The sequence below is a fragment of the Meleagris gallopavo genome, chromosome 15 (genome assembly GCF_000146605.3).
Source record: "Meleagris gallopavo isolate NT-WF06-2002-E0010 breed Aviagen turkey brand Nicholas breeding stock chromosome 15, Turkey_5.1, whole genome shotgun sequence".
Lineage (NCBI taxonomy): Eukaryota > Metazoa > Chordata > Aves > Galliformes > Phasianidae > Meleagris > Meleagris gallopavo.
This window is the reverse complement of record NC_015025.2, coordinates 2349661-2365815: the sequence shown is the minus strand read 5'-3', so window position 1 is coordinate 2365815 and position 16155 is coordinate 2349661. Positions and strand designations below refer to the sequence as shown.

At 44.6% G+C, this 16155-nt stretch overlaps 1 long non-coding RNA gene across 4 annotated transcripts in view; it reads right to left on the bottom strand.

The window, feature by feature from the left end:
- LOC116217205 overlaps positions 1-16155 on the bottom strand; it is a 48167-nt gene that overhangs the window by 11284 nt on the left and 20728 nt on the right. For all 4 annotated transcript variants that reach the window (XR_004161390.1, XR_004161392.1, XR_004161393.1 and 1 more), the window contains 2 exons: positions 6151-6289; positions 1286-1456 (listed from right to left, as the gene is read on the bottom strand). This is a non-coding gene — a long non-coding RNA (uncharacterized LOC116217205). The remainder of the gene's footprint in view (positions 1-1285; positions 1457-6150; positions 6290-16155) is intronic.

The window sequence follows — 16155 nt, the reverse complement described above, 5'->3', positions numbered from 1 at the left end:
AAGGGAAGGGAAGGGAAGGGAAGGGAAGGGAAGGGAAGGGAAGGGAAAAGGAGCACCTGCTAAGTGCCAGGAGGGCACTGTGCAGGCATCACAACAAAAAGGATGCAGCAAGGGCTTTCCCCGCACCCTGCCACCTGCACCACATGGCACAGCTTGTGGGCACGCAAAGAACAAGTTGCAGAGGTGCTGGCACTGCACTAAGATTATAAACCAGAATCTTTTTTTAAGGCAAAGTTTACTTGAATCAACTTGATAAAATTGATGCAGAGAAGTGTTGGGCGTGAGCAGCATTTGGGCTGTACAAAACCACGTGCAAGTTGGTCCTGTTTGTGCAAACCTGAAAGTTAGGGAACTACAATATGTATTTTGCAGAAAGCCCCATGCTGACTCCAGAACAACTCCTTCACTTCTGCTGCCAGAAGTGCCAACATGTGATGCTGCCACTGAGCACTCCCAGCTTGCAGGGAGGTAGCTCCACGGGCTGCACTAGCCGTGCTGGCCATCAGCTTTAATGAAGAGCAGGTAAATCATGTGATCTCTAAATCTGACATTTCAGTCTGATAGGAAAGGCACCTATCATTCCATCTGCCAAGTAAATGCAGAGGAATATTCAGGCTTATGTCCCCAGAATATCAATAAAATCCAGGTCTGGCTCCTGCCTGCTGTGCCCCTCTATGGTGATACACCATTCCTGGGGCTGTTTATTCCCATGTCCATGCCTGTATGTAAAGAAAACTTCTAACAAAACCATGCTCTATGACTGCCCCATGTAATCTCTTCACATGGACTGCCTTTGTGTCACATTTATTGCCCATACTTTGCTGGGAAGATTTTTACATGGGATCTGAAGTTTAAAAGAAGACAGATGACAAGCTGTGATCGCGAGGAGGAGAGGCTCACCATATGGAAATAGAAAGCCCTGGCTCCCTCCTTTCTTCCTCCTCCCCCCCTCCTGCAGAGTTTCTCTACTTCACATGGTGCTATTGGGATTTGAAGATCAGAATACAAATTAAATTATTAAACGAAGAACAAAAAAAACTCAGGCCTCTCCACCCTTCCACGTGATCAGTAATTACAAATCAAAGTAGGGAAAACAACCCTGCTGGAAGCTGGTGTTGGGCTACAGCCCAGCTGCCTACAGAAGGACACAGAGCTCAGGCAACACGTATGTGACTTTGCCTGCTATGGAGGGTTCATGTGCTAGGATCTGCAGCTAAGAAATTACTTTAATGGCAGAAACATATTCATGGGCCTACTTATTTTTGTTATATCATTTGTTACTTACCTATAGGTGTGTCTGGGAAGAGCAGAAGCACCATTCCTCAGTCCACTGCACTTCTTCAACATCAGACTCCTGGTTTTTGAGCCAGGCCCCCACACAGCGTCTTCCAAAACAGTCTGATCCTCTTCAGCACTAAGCACCGTGACCCTCACACGTGTTAGCCACCTCTCCAACCTTCAGCAAGCAAAGAGAAAGGAACTAACCCATTTCAGCAGGACAGATCTTGGGATCTTGACCAGCTCAATGACTGCAGCTGGGGCAGTGGGAGCCCTGCAGGCAGAGCAGGGAGGAAAGGGGCTGTCAGCCCCTCACACATGCACCATGCTGCTTTCCCTGGAAGCTGCTGGGCATTTGCACTTTTGAAAGACTCAAAGACTCCTTCAGGTGGCAAAGAACACACTGCAGGTATCTGCTTTTGAAAAAAATTGGCCCCTTTTTTGTTATTGGCTTTTCAAGTCTTGGGTAGAGCCACTGACCTCGGTAGCCAGACTTACAAAACAAGCACTTAGACCCCTTAATGCAGACCTGGGCGATGGACATCCCATTAAAGCACCCATGGTTGAAAACCAGCTCCTTATAGCCAAAATAAATAGCTGAATCAATGCTACACAGAGTTTAATCTAAACACGTAATGGAGTCTAACCCAGATATACACTGTACTCCATCCACAGGTCCTGGAGATGGCAAACTGAAGCCTGCTTTTATAGCGTGCCAGCTCAGGGACCTGTTCCCAATTTGCAGATTTGGCCTGTTGCATTCTAAAAGATGTTTAATATACTCGATGCCTGTTTGTGTTAATGTTTACCATTGAAGTTTTTCATTATTTGATGTTATATTTGGCCATAGCATTGAAATTCCATTGGACCAACTAAAATCTAGTGTCAAATCAAAGCCAAAGAAGCATCTTTGCGATAGACCTTCAGTTCCCATCCAGCCACATTAAAAAAAAACAAACCTCTATTGTAGGTGTTTCCTTTGTAGCTTTTCTTCTTTTTGCCAAAGAAATAGCAAGCACTTTATTTATTAACCTTTTTACGTTTGTAGCTCAGGAAGAGCTGGGCTCTCTGGAGCATTGGACAAAGCCACCATGGGCTATCAGAGAGGTGCCAGACAGGCACAGGTCCCTCCGGCCAGGACAGGGGCAGGCAGAGGATGGCTGAGACTCCTGAGACCTTCTCCAGGCTTTGTCATTTGGGACATTGCCTGTGGACTTTTGTACATCCCAACCGCCGCACCTCAGGGGACAGTGGACCAACTTCTGCAGCTTGCAGGTTGCTTCTTGTCATGGGAATCATGATCAGCATTCAAAGCCCGAACAAAAACCCCTTTCCCACTCTGTCAGAACCTGGCGGGCTCCATCAGAGTGGGGAGAGCAGTCCTTGTCCTGAGAAACCCAAAGCCTTGATTCACCAAACTACCTAAGCACGTGCCTAAAACGAGACAGCTGCACTGGGATTCGCTTCACACGAAGTGCTTGGAATTACTCAACCCCGAGGAGGAGGCTGCCCAACCAGGGGGTCTGGCACTCGGCGCTGTGTTTCCCTCCCTGCATGCCTGCCTCTATTTCTAGTCTTAGGGTGGAAACTTTCCTTGGAAACCCAGCACTGCAGGATGAGGAGCAGATCCCCCAGCACTGTGGGGAGGCACGGATGCTGGGCGGATGCGGAGGTGCTCGGCACTTGCAGGCTCAGATCCTGCAAATCATGCACGTGCTCACACAAAGCGCTGGCATGGCTCAGCAAGTGCAGAGTGAAAATAAATGAAGGAGGCCTGCCTAAGTCCAGATGTGTCTGAATTCAAGGGGACCTGGAAAATATGATGGCCTGGACATAAACTGGGAAAGAGCATTTAAACATTAAAGCCATGAGGGAAGAAGACTTGAAAAACAGTCTACAGATATTCTCTCAGCCAGCTGACAAGAGAGCTGGGAGTAACCTATTTCTCAGTTCACCAAATAAATTGTTTCAGACTGTTTTCCCTCCCCAACATATTTTCTCCAATTTTCTCATCAAAGTTAATACTGAGTTTTGTTGTTTCTTTTTTATTTTTAATGAACTATACATTCTTTTTCAGGATGGTGTTTTTCAGTTCTAAAGAATATAAATTAAATTATCTAAATGTCATCTCAGTAAAAGCATAATAAAAGCATTCATTTGACAGCATTAAAATGAAATATCTTGATTAATGAAGAGTTCCTACTTAGCTCCAAACTGGACTCCTTTCTGAAATGGGAAAAAAAATCTCCGCCTGCAAATCTTTGTTCAGCTTTAGCTGAGACACTCAGAAAATGATCTGTGGTGTTTTAGTGAAACAAACATTGCATACTTAATATGTAACAGCAGCTCTGAAAAGCACACCCAACTCTGGTCTTAAAATCGTCTCTAAGAGGCAAGCAAGAAGCCTGACATTTTGGGGAATATTTGTAAGAATTCCCCACGTCACAGCCTGCTGCTCAGGGTCGGATGGAGAGTTTACCATCTAACCCTTCAGTGGGGCTTACTTGACTGGATGGATTTGCTCATCCTCAATACCATCATTTTACTACATTGCTCCTGAACTGATTTATTAAAAGTTCTTGAGACCCCGATGTTATTGGGATGTCTTACGGTGCTGGTGCAAAAGTAAGTAGAACAACTCTCCTGGCACTGATAGCACTGGCTTGCAGTTAGAATGGTTTTCCAGAGCATCCCAAATCAACCTCCAATCTTTTATTCTTTCAGCTAAAATATACTAAAACAAAGGACTAAGTTAAGGTCTACTTTGGGACTTCTCACTGTTGGTTGGCCATGCACCACAAGGAAAATATAAGAATTTGTTCCTCTTCGAAAAAAAAACCTTTGAGAGAGTGCTTAATGAGTTGGGCACAACTGCTAGTTGGACCTTGGTGAGAAGTGCCCCCCTCACCAGCACAGCCATCTCCTCCTGTCCCCAGGTGGCTGCACAGCTCTGTGCTGGAGCCAGACTGCTCCTGGTTACCCATGGGCCCTGATGCTGCCCCAATGCCTGGGAGCCTGTGGCCTGCAGCGGGCCATCCTGACACAGCACAGGCTGCCATTCTCCTTTCCTGACTATTTACCCAGCACTGGTTTCATGAAGGGACAGCCTGCCTACTGCAAGACAGGCAGCCCACGATAATGGACTGCCCCCTTCCCGTGAGACTTGTGCTGGTAGGGCGGGGGTCAGCAGACTTCTTTGGTCAAGCCAACAGCCTTGACCACCATACTCTCTCCCATTCCTCTTGGGCAGAAGAGCTCATTGCACTCAGGTCTGGCCTTGACAGGCAAGGAGAGCAGTGCCAGCACTTCCCTGCAGATACCAGGCACTGCCTTCCTCTTCCAGCAAAGTAACTCTGCCTTAGGACAGAAAATGCTTGAGGCAGTTTCTAGATTAAATCAACAGAAATACATACGGATTCGGATCTGGCCATTGCACAGCAACAGGATGCTATCTGGACCAGGCTCTTATACATAAGCTGGATTCCTCTATTGGCTCCACTGCCTGCAGCACAGCAAACCCAATTCTGTGTTAGCAGAGGACCCAGTCCACATCGTATTAGACTTTGCTGCAGCTATTCCTCTTCAGCTCAGCTACAAACCCAGCTACAAATCCAGCCTCCAGGCATAGTTGTCACATCTGCCACTTTCAAATAAAACGAGCTCATAGTATCAACGAAATGGCATCAGAGAAAGCTTATAGCAAATGTAATATGTTAAACATTAACCACAATGCTCACAGTCTAGAAAGGTCTGATAAGCCACGATTAAACTTAATTATGGATTATTTTATATTACCTACTTCCAAGCACTGAGGAAAATTGCTTCCTTTTAACTGCCTTGGCTGGCTTGTTCTGACCACACACATACTGGGGGATATTTTTCCATGATTGATGTATTTGTTTACTGAGCTCCTTGCTTAGATACAGGCCAATTCTCCCTTTAATCAGAGGTGTGAATACCTTAATTGTTGTCAGAGTCCATGTTAGCCTCTTGATTAAAAGCCATCCTCAAGCTTACCAGTAAAGAAATCCATGTGACTAAGCAAAGTCCAGTTCTTAGTACAAAGCTCAGAACATGTCAAACACATCCCTTATTTTATGGTCGTGTACTTGGCTCGCTGGCATTTCATCAAGATGTTTCATACAACAGACACGTTTTTTCTATTTTTTTTTTTTTTCCAAGGACAAGGTGGAAGTTGTTGGGTTTTTGTTTTTCAGGGTTGGTTTTTTTCTTTGCCTTTGCTTAAGGGCAAAAACTTCCATAAACATCAGTTTTCACTCAACTTCGTTTGACCGCCTACCCACACTGACTTCTTTGCTCTAGCAATATTACCAATAGAATAAACATGTCCAAATTCAGAAGCACAAACAAGTTCATCAGTGACACTAATGTTGCCTGGCAAATAATTCTCCTTGTTTCTGCAAGGGCTTCAATTTCTTACAGATTCAAAGCAAATTCATCTTTAATTTGATGCCTCAGTCTTATTTTTCTTTCCCAATCTCATTAGAGTAAAAATAGCAAGGATATCCATATGATTAAAGACTTCATGTGCAAGAAAGCAATCTGGTCATAGTGCTCCTTAGCTTTATGTACTTATTTCTATTTGACAACATTAATTTGCCATCTGTCAGCTCAGTTACATAGTTTACTTGCTGCTTGCTTGGTGCTTACTCCCCCTTTTTCATCGTCAGCTGTTTTTAATAGTTGGGCCTCCTTGAGTGGGCCATTTATGCAGATTTGAAACAGGAGAAATCCTAAAAACTGACCATATGGGAAGCCACTTTGTACTCTCCATGCTGACATTGCCACGCACAGTTCTTCAACCCACCCCTCATAACTCAGAACTTCCAAAGAAATCCCATTTTTTCATACCTCTGTAGTACCTTCCATCCAGGGGGCTCCACAGCATCACACAACACATGCAAACAGACCAGCTGTGCCCTTCTGGGTGACTCTGTTGAAGTCAGCTGAATTGTACAAGACTTGCTGGCAGCTAAATTTAGCCCCAGACCTGTGAGCAAATAAAAGAATGGAAGAGATAGTAAGAATCACACAAGAATTCTGGGCCAGGCAACTGCTAGCACTGTCCACTGCCACCAAGGTACGTCGTGTGTACTGCATCCAGGCATAGCACTGATATTCATCTCACATAGGCCTGAGCTGAAAACATTCCATGGCTAATTTTTTAAGCAAGTCTTTTGTGAAAATTATCTGAGTTCCTCAGAATGTTTATTTTTCACCTATAAGCCTTAATTAAAAAAAAAACCACGGTGTGTTTTGGAGAGGGATGAGCACAACCACTTCCCAACCTCCATTAGCCATCAGGTATCCAATCCCATGGCGGAATAAAAGCATCTCATAAACCCAATATTATCCCTCAAAACTCCAAAATTTTCAGAAACATCAGTCACTATTACTGCTTATTCATTAGTCACAATAACAGTCACAATGTTACTGCTCATTCCGTGTATGCTGTTTCTGAAAACGCTACCTTTGTACAACACTTTTCAAGTGATCTTGCAAATATTAGAGCCTATCTATAAAAGTTCTGTTATTAAAATCATGTGTAATGTCTTCCGTCTTCCAAAACCCATTGCGAACTGTGCAGCCCAGTGGTCAGTGACTCTGTGTGAACAAACCTATTTCCTTGCTGGTGAAGCTGAGAAAGTAAAAGCTGCACAGGCTTCCTTTTCCTGGAAATGCTCCCTGTTTTTTGGCATTTAGAGCAGCATCTTCAAGGCATTTAGAGTGAAGGGAAAGCAGAAACTGGCTCTCAGCCTAAAGGTGCTCAATAAATGTTTAGATGTTGGACCGAGGGATGTGGTTTAGTGGGGATATATTGGTGGTAGGTGGATGGTTGGACTGGATGATCTTGGATCTCTTTTCCAACTTTGGTGATCCTTTGATTCTATGACTCATCAGTAGGGCCATCTATCCAGGTCCCAAACACTGAAGTCTTCATAAGTCATCTCTGATGTTAAGTATGACACTTAAGAAAAGAAATACTTCAGCTTAAATAATCTAAAATTCTAGTAATGCATTTGAAAATACAGGAAAGAAATTCTGTTCAATTTTTTGCGTGCCTTTTTTCTGCCAGTTGAAGAGCTCTGGGCTATAAGAAGGCACTGAAATGACAAGGTAACCTTTGCTCCTCAGCAGAAAGCCAGCGCAAGGGCTGATAGCTCCTTAATCTGTAAGGGAAAAATAGAGCTGTGAACAGCTAGTGCCCTGGCCAAGAGTCACCAGTGAAGGTGAGCACCTAGGCTGTGGAGCACTGGCCTTTGCTCTTCTTTCCGCCCCTGCACTGTGTTGGGAAGTGTACTTAAAGGAGTTTTCACCATCAGGAGTAGCTGAATTACTGTAGATAAGTCAACTAAGAGTTCCTAGCAACATGAAAATTCATCAGTTTAAACAAAAAGGGCTTGATCTTTTCTCACACCATACAGGGATGGTGTGAGGCTGCAGAAGACCGCTGTGCTGAGCGGTCTGCCCTCCATCCAGCCTCTGTGCTACACTCAGCGCAGCAAGCCAGCACACAGGCTGTTTGAACTCAGACTGCACACTACTTGGATCATTTTAAGACAGCTGATGGTGATGGAGACAGAAGGGTGATTCTAGGAAAGGTGGTCAGCGGGTTCACTGCAGGCAAGAAGCCAGGCACACAGGCTGAAAACACTTTCTATTGTGATTACCGTGTCCAGAAAAGAAAACATGAAAGTAACTTCCCTAGCTCTAACCCTGCTATAACCAGCTCTGAGAAGATCACCCCAGTAAAGGGAAGTCCAACTGTGAGGCAGAGCCAAAGTAATACCTCCAGCACTGCTTCCCTGATGGGAGCGTGGCCAGATGTGTGCCTGCCTCTGGGCTAGAGCCGCTTTGTAATTTGTAACAGTCTCCAGGCTGCACTAATTTATGTTGGGGGCCAATGCACAGCTCACTTCAGACAGAGTTCAAAGACTGCCTGGACACAAGCAGCCCCGAGCTGCTCTGCACGTGGTCTGCCCGCAGCCTGCACCCACTCAGCAGTTGGCATGGGGCAGCAGGAGATCCACCTCCCAGCCCAGGGCTACCTGGCTCCAGCAGGGCTGGCGATGGGCTGTGTGCTCTGAAGAGGTACCAAGTGGCCCCTCCAAGCTCCTCCAGGTCTCCAAGGAGTACTGCTTTGCTTTTGCACGAGTTTCTAGAATGGGTTGGTTTCACATGCCCAAATATGTAGTATTATCTTTTGGGGCTGTAAGTTTGGCTCTGCTGGCCAAATTTTTGTGTAGGAAATCCTTGCGTAGGAAAGATGCTGGCATAGATGACACAAACCATAATGGCCAAACAGACCCATCAATGCTTTGACCAAAACAACAATAGCTGAAAGAAAACAGGACATCAATACAATGCTGCTGGCAAAACTTGGCCAAAAAAAAAAAAAAAACAACCGAAAAACTATTTGCGAAAGCTGAGTCTGTCACATTTACAACAAGGCCTGATAGCTTTCAGGACACGCTGTCTTCAAAAGGGGCTGGATTTGGTTTAGAAGCTCATTCATTTGCAGTGAGTTCAGGGAACCAGCCAGTCCTCCTCCTCTCTGGGAAGACTCATTAGCTACAGGGAAACTCAGTGTGAACGGGAGGTGTGTGTGGGGTATGGGTAATTACACGAGCACCTTAGAAATAAATCATGATCCTACTGTTGATATGATTGGAAACCTGGAACTGATCCTCATTTTAGCCTGGGAGAAGTTCTTCAGCAACACTCTATAAACTACAAAGAGGAGAAAAGGAAATTGACTTTAAAAACAACATTTTAATAATGCTAAGGTGTTGACAAAAATCTCAGTGTGTAAAGGAGCTCTGCACTGGGACGGGACCGCTGCGAGGAAGGGCTGCGGCATCTGCCCGTGGCATTGCCTGGGCCAACATTTTGTAAGCTCGGTGACCACTGCCACTATCCTGTACATGGTGAGGGTGCTGGGGTGGAAAATGGGCTGCAGGAACTGGAGATAAAATGCTGCTTCCCAGCGGGAGCAATGGCAGAGGCAACACAGCCCTCACCCAGATGGGGAAGCTGCAATGCGCTGCAGCATCGTGAGCTATGAAATAGGATTGTAAGTTGCTGTATTTCTGAATGGGGAATCCCAGATGGATGAGGGGTATGTGCTCCCGGAGCATGTGTGCTGTTAGCCCTCCGTGTCTGAGATGGAAACTGGAGCACAAACTGCAAATCTACTGTCTAGCACATCGACCTCGAGTCTGTAATATCCCAGCTGTGCTAGCCTTGAGCTGTGTGCAGCTAAATGCAAGCATGCTGTGACTGCTCGCCTTGAGATGTGTCAGCCAGGCTGATGGTCACACTTTGTATCCCAAAATACACTCCATGTCCTCCTTCCTGGGTTCAGCAGACCACCTGACATTCAGACATCCCACAGAGATACAGTGGTGCAGTCTCAGTGCTAATAGGTACACAGTGATGCTGGTGGAAAGGATGGACATGTGATGTTCCTCTGGTCACATCAGCAAAATTCAGAGCTGGGAGGCTCGGGATGTTCTTCTGGAAGCTGGTTAGACCAATTTAATGCCTACAGAATAGAGTTGTGGGAGTTAGCTTTCTTGAACATCTCAGGTATTTCCAGGGCTCTGTTCTCTTCCAATAGACTGGGATAACAGTTTTTGATTTTTTGGTCAAGGCTATCTCCTACACTTGTAGACATACTATGCCCCAGACAGCAGGTCTGTAACATTTGTTGAAGCCAAGTTGACAGTAACGTAGCAAAAATCAGAATATGACACAGAGCGCTCACACTGATGATGTACTCTCCTGCAGCAATGCATTCTGTTAGATACAAACCATGAGGGAAAGGCATTGAAATCCCTAACTGAAAAGCCATGTAATATAACAACAAAAAGTCACAGAAAAAAAATCAAAAGAACACAGCAGTCCAGATTCTCCAGTGATGCACCCTGCTACTCTTGACTGTTTTTGACAAAATTATGCTGTTTCCAGGCAGCTGAGAGTCTCCCTCTCTCCATGGATGAAGTGACGTTGTTAGTGCAGCACAGTAACTCCAGTCATTTCCCAAAGACGAGCTGCAGGGCTGACCACGTCGAGGAGAAGCTGGGCAGTGATGGCTCCAGGTAGCCTCTTCACCATTTGTCATGTCAGTCATGCCTGGCTGGTTTAGGGGAATTAGTTTTCCATTTAATTTGGGAATTTTTCCCAGAAAGTCTTGACTCCTGAATAAGAGTTGCTCAGAATGTACTCCATCACATCTGGCCACCTTTCAGTGAGCGGAGGCACTCCTCCTGCACACATCAGCCTGGGTGACTGCTGTCGTGGACACTTGTCTGGATTTACCCACAGCCAGACACAAGCTCAGCCTGCCAGGAGCCATGCTGGCTAAGGGTCTTCTGCAGGTACCTGCTCTCTAGTACAATGTTTCCTAATCCCAACACACTTTCTTGGTGTCAGACTCTTTGAACATGAGATAACAGGTATTTGCTATCATTCAAAGTAGAAATCACTGCAGAGGTACAAAGGAGCTACATCTACCATATCTTGGACTTGCCCTGCTATTGCAACCTGCTGCAAGGGCACTGAAAACCTGAAATATCATACTCCGAAAGACCTCCCTGACCCTAACACAGGCTGCCCTGCTGGGTCCCCTGCCCTTGGGGTCCAGCTAGGACTGCAGGAGAGTGGGGAGCAATGCCAACAGCAAACCCAGTGCCTCTGCCATGCTCCGCTCCTTGCTGTCTGACTTCCCTCCCTGCTTCTTCCTCCTGACTTTCCTTTTGAAGTTTCTTTTGCATTGTGGTTGGTTCTCAGATGCACCATAAAAATCCGTGTGCTGGGAATACTGTGGTTAAGACATGGGAATGCAAACACTGTGAAATAACTTGGGTTTTGTTTTTCTTCTCCTTCCCCTTTTTTCCCTTCTATAAACTAACTTTTCCACTTCTTCAGTATGTTGGCACTTAGAACTTGTTTGGCCCGTTAACAGAAACAAGGACTGAAAGGGTCACATAAATGGTCTGTTTTGAAAAAGGAGTGGAAGTCTGCTGCGAGCTCTCAGCCAGGACTCAAGCAGGTAACTCCCAGTGCCTGGCTGGTGCATCTCAGCCCCCAGCTGCTGGAGACTCACGTGGCTGTGACTCATGGACCTGTGTCCCGAGCCCAGCTGCTTCTGTGCCTGTCCCCCAGCCTCTCACCCAGCAGCCTGCCCACACTTAGCCCTCACCTCTCCCCTGGCTTTCTGTCCTCTCCAGCGCCATCCTATCCCACTTCCATCCCCAACTTTCAAACAACCCTTAGCTCTTAATGCTGTGTTCAGTCTTACTCCCAAGGTCAATACCCTACACAGTTGTCATGTTGAGCCTCAAACCTTTCCACTCTTCATCTCAAAGACTTCTGGTAGACTGAACAAGCTCACCATGCTGGATTCATGGTAGCAAGACCTTCAGCAGCAGCGTTCTCTGTGCTTTTTAAAGAATATATATTTGTGACAACAGGGTTTGCTTCTTACAGGTCTGTCCTGCACCACATCACAGCCCAATCTGCTCTTTAAAGAACATACTGTTTGTATTAAAAGATGAACAGACAAAAAGCATTTTCCTAGGAAAGCAGCGTTCTGCCACTGGCTCCCACAACCACATCTTTACCTCACCACAGATTGCCTATATCATCATATGCACTGAGGAAGGAAAATGTGAAGAGATTCCATTCTACCACCACGAGAACTCAGGCACGGGGAGGCTGAAGGGCACTGAAAAGGCCTTGCATACTCCCAGAGTTCAGCCTGCTTCCTAGGAAACAGCCTTTCTCTAAAACAATATTTTGTTTTTTAGTTTTTTTTATTAAAGAAGACATTTTCATTGTTTTCCAGATCACATAATTAGAAAAGATAAATTAAAAAGAACAGCAAACAAACTCTCAACATTTTTCACAATCTGGACCTGTATCTCCTAAATATGTTGGTTTGGCTGTTCTGTGTTACTCTTCATTTTTTCACTCTTCATTTTTTCACTCTTCATCAAGCTTTGGGAGACGCCTGCATACAGCATGCTTCCAATGGGCTCTGGACACTGATATCTATTCCAAAACACTTCTAGAATATAAAAGAACACGAGGCTGATTTGAGCTTCCATTCTCTGGCCTATCTGCTGAAGTGCCTGCTGAAGTGCTGTTGTAGGCAGATCATAATTAATAATTAGTGTTATTTATAGTGGAGCCTGCAGAACAGAATTGAAAGTGTCATCAGATTTTACATCCAAAATATCATCTAAGTTAGTGCTTTCTAATTCCCAGGCATTGCTGTGGGAAGATACAATTGCACATGTAAATACTTTCCCATGCCTCCTCACCATGCACATATTTCGCATGTGTAAAGCATATGGGAATGTACGTAGGGCCTCGTTGGAAATGTAGTGTGTGTGTAAATTGTTGCTTGTCTACATCTGTGTATCTAATTGCATGTGAAAATCACTACTTTAGTTGCATCAATGAAATACAACTTTTTGAAAATATAGCCTGCATGTGTTTCTCATTCATTTTAGTGAGGCACAAGATGATCCAGTTGAAAAACAGTAGCTAAGACCAGATGTTCTTCTGCTCCTTCAGCGTGAGAGAAGCAGCTCAGCCTTAAGCAACTCAACACGGCTGGGTTTAGGATGCTTGCACTATCATGGGAGAGAAAGCTCGTCTGCTTTGGAGACCTCCCTTTCCAAGGACCCAGACCTTGGGCAGAAACTCACTTTTGTTTCCAGTAATTGAGAATCCAGCACCAAGTGGTCCCCAAGTGCTGGTGGGCTAGAAGTGCTGTTGTGTGGCCATTTGGTGGGTTTTGAGGCAACCGTGGGACTCTCCTGGGCATTGGCCATCCCAGTGGGACACATGGCAGAGGTATAATGTAATACATGATAGGAAGGCTAAGTTACCCAGCTTTGCCAAAACGTCATTTTTAAACTATGCGCCTAATTTCTAAACAATTGCGTTTTAAAGATTTTAATAACTCCTTGAATTTTTCCAGAGCACTGCTGCTGCTGTGGTCATATTTCCAAATTCAATGTGCCTCTTACTCCTCCACTTAAAACATTCACTTTTCATTTAAACCTGCAGGAAAAACAAAATCTGGATTACTTTCAAATTATTGGCCAAACTCAAAGAGACATCCCAGCCCTTTATGGGGTGCAGATAAAAGAGCTTACGGCCCCTGCTCTGCCAGGAAAAATGTTCGCTTTCTGTGAAAAACATTAAGAATCAAATGAAGAGCTTATTAAACTTTTAGATGCAAGAATTTGCAAATTGGACAGCAACGCATGCATATGTCAGACCCTTGAGATGAGATGGAGCCCGTCATAAACTACTGCTGGATGTGTAAATAAGACTCACTGTTCTCTTCCACAACCCTTGTGTATTGAAGTAGGAGCTCGGGCTGAAAGCACTCTTTGTGAGGATCAGCTCCAAAGATTTATGTGGAAGAATCTTTTCTTTATTTACCAGTTTGCCGAGACTGACAAAGTATTTGATACCTGGGAGCCTCCAGCCTGAGAGCCTGGCTTGTAAGAGCTTTTGTCAACGATTGTACCTGCTTTGCTATTTATTTTTCAGTACCCCAACTTGCAAGTGCCCTCTTGTCCCCCTGACAAAGGACATAAAATGAAAAGCAATCTGCTCCCCGCTCTCTTCCCTTCCACTTCTTCCAAAAGCCTCAAACAAAAACTGCTGAAGATGGCTTTGATCCTTCAAGTGCTTTAATCTAGGACATGCGAACCTAATCCTCAACTTTTCAAAGCAGTATTAGTTATTCTAATCGTTACTCTAAAGTATTAGTTATTCTTCTGAAGAGAGGTGTTTTGGTTGGCAGAGGTGCTCGCTAGACCTTGCAGGTGTTGGAAGGGTAGTTGTACCCGAGGGAGTGACGACTATTAAAAAATGCTCCTTCTCACCCATCAGCTCTGTTAGGTTGCTTGCATGACTAACTGTAGGCTGCGTGGGGAAGACAAGAAGTCTCTATGATGACTAACCTGGTGGACCTTTGTTGCTGCTGTTGACAAATACATAAGAACTTTGACTTGAGGAGCCTACTCGGAGTTTGCAGAGTCAGCGGCCACAAAAAACTTCACTTTTTATTAGTAAACTTGCTGCATTTGATCTGTAAGTTGAAGTACATCAATGTCTCCATTTATAAACTCAAATATGTGAACAGGGCTGCTGCAAATAAGGGTGTGCATGACCCCAGGTTTACATCCAAGGATGCTGCAGTCATCTGCCAAGTTACACTGGGAGCTGGGTGAGAAAAGCAGTTGGTATTTTCTCCTTGATCACGCAAATACAATACGTGCACAGCTAGAGGGCATTAAAAAAAAACTAAAAAATGCAACTATTTGTAAGCCTTTCCAAATGATCGTATTAAATACAGGTCTGGGCTAAAGATTTCCACGATAGTTCATATTATTTGTAGTCAAAGATAGATGCATGGGTAAGGGTTTATTTTACAGATGGAGAGACCACTTATCATGGAATATGCTCCTTATGATACAAAATGCTTTATTTTTCCTTTCTCCTAGCAAGATCATATCCAGCTTGCTGATAAATTCTGTTCCAAATAGAACTTCCACAGAGCATTTGAAGCATCTGGACACCTCACCTGGGTTTATACATACTGAATCTTACCTAGCATTGAGGCAGTGAGACTTCGAGCAGTTAAGATACTAAAATGTTTGAGTCAGACCAAAGAGGATCTCAACTACTCTATGTCCACATGATACCAACCATAAAAAATCGCAGGCTAATCTCTATTCACGTGTAATTCATGAATTTTCAGATTTAGGCAGGATGGCCCCGCAACAGAACTGACTGCTCGTGGAGCAACCACAAACTCCTTGGAGAGACGTGCTGCTGTCCTCACCTTGACCACCTTGGTCTCACCAGCGCAGAGTTCCCATCCCACACAGCCCTGCCTTACAGTATGACCAAGGACAAGAGTCTCATTTTTGCTTTTCTTCTCAAGGTTATCCCACATCCTGAAGTCTGACGCCTGCACCCCACACGCTGAGTTGGAAAGCAAGGAGTGAGCGTGCACCATGGATTTGCCCAAAGCAACTCTGTTAAGAGGTATTTATATCATCGTGTGACCTGTTTAGGAGTCTGCAGGAATAGATAAATCTGACAGCATAGATATGATCTCAAAGCACCTTTCAACTTGAGGCAACAGTATTTTAAGCAGATGTTTGGTTACTCTCCCTTATAACTTGTTCAAGAAGAAATAGCAAGTTGACCCAAACAAGGAGTCTGGATGAAGGACAGTGTCCATATGAGTATTCCATATTGAGCTTCCATGATTTCACATCTCATCTGAATGGAAAAGAGATTTGTTTTGCCATGCTGGTATTTTCCTAGATTTTACATGGCAGTTTACATGTCCAAAAATTATCTTTAAATGTCCTGGGATGCTTTTCACTTGCTGTGCATGACTCAGCCCTACAACAGCAAATAAATGATCAGAAAAAAGCACATTTAAAGTCAGATTTCTTTGGATGTCCACCTGGCTGACTTGATCTCTAATGCTTTGAGTGATGGAGTGCAAACCTGATGATGCCATGTGCATCAAGACAGCACATTAATTTATTTCAGAACGACTTCCTAAGATTCAGCTGCCTTCAACCAAGCATCAAGTAAGCTCTGGCAGAATGGTGGTTGGAGTCTCCCTGCACTCATTCAGAACATGTTATTGCTGGTGTGGGAAGCAAATACAGCCGACCAGTAATGCTTGCTTCCAAAGAAAACACTCATTTTACTGTATCTGGTGCTTTAAAATGTACGAAAATAAATTATTTATTATCATGACTTTTGGGCTGAACCTATTTATATGGGCTTGCATCTGTCTGATCT